Here is a 1,143-nt window from a genome sequence, read left to right as displayed (position 1 = left end):
TCACACAATAAAATGGAAATTAATTATTTAAAAATCATACATTGTATTTTTCTTGATTTTTGTTTTAGATTCCATCACTCACTGTTGAAGAGTACCTATGATAAAAATTAGTCTTCTACAAGCTTTGCAAGTGGGAAAACCTGAAAAATCAACAGTGTATCAAATACTTGTTCTCCCCACTGTATGTAGGAAGTCAGCATTTGCTGCATCTACCAGGGGATGTGTTGTAGTCTGTGATCATCCGAATGCCTTCCCACATCCTCCTGGTGTGGAGAAGATCCTGGATCTTCTGGCTGTGGTTCTGCTTCGCTGATCTGATGGCATGGTTTCAGTTGGCACACTCTGTTTTCAATGTCTCTTTATCACTAGACTTGAAAGCTGAGTTCTTGATTGCTGAACCTCTCCATTTATCCAGGGTGGTTGGTTGGCCCGGGTGGTGATGTTCTTTTTGATTCTGATGTCCTCAATGCATTTGTTGATGTAGGCTGACACAGTCATGGCATACTCATCATTATTTAATAAGTTGTCATAGGTTGCTGCAGCCTTGTGCTTTTGTCTTTCGTAAAATACCTTCAGATAGTCCAATGGTGAGGCTGTCATGGTAACTGTTGCCACCCTCTCGTTTAGAGGGGAACTGCTTAATAGGTCAAATATCCCTATCTCACAGTGTTGGAGAATCTTTAAAAAAAATCCAGTATTCATATTACGATCCGGATCATCACCAAAATTGTATGGATTGTATGATCTGGTTGAACTGTAAAGTGCCTTGAGATGACATGTGTTGTGAATTTGGCGCTATATAAATAAACTGAATTGAATTGTTCGTTGACATGAGGGACACCTGATAAAATGCCTGTACACAGACAGACACACACAAACTAAAAAGATCACTTCCAAAGTGGAGGTAATTATTGCAGAGTAAGAAAGGTTAAACTAAACAGCACATATTATTTTACCTGCTGATGCAGCAGAATTAGTGCCTTTTTGATGGTTTGCATCTTCTAGATAATCTTAAACTAGTGTTGTACCATTGCATCAGTCGCTGCAGAGCTTGGACTGCTGCCATGGTAACAGCAGCTTCCTGTTGCGGTAGTGCGAGGAAAGTAGGGATGGAACGGTTTTTGAAAACCGCCCGAACCGTTC

General features: G+C 40.3%; 1 protein-coding gene across 2 annotated transcripts in view; it reads left to right on the top strand.

The window, feature by feature from the left end:
* The window catches only part of LOC107089946, a 54,467-nt gene that overhangs the window by 33,907 nt on the left and 19,417 nt on the right, over positions 1-1,143 (top strand). The window lies entirely within an intron of this gene.

The sequence above is a fragment of the Cyprinodon variegatus genome, unplaced genomic scaffold (assembly GCF_000732505.1).
Source record: "Cyprinodon variegatus isolate N-32 unplaced genomic scaffold, C_variegatus-1.0 Scaffold273, whole genome shotgun sequence".
In the NCBI taxonomy this organism is placed as follows: Eukaryota; Metazoa; Chordata; class Actinopteri; order Cyprinodontiformes; family Cyprinodontidae; genus Cyprinodon; species Cyprinodon variegatus.
The sequence above is the reverse complement of the archived record's forward strand: the minus strand, read 5'-3'. Positions and strand labels throughout refer to the sequence as shown.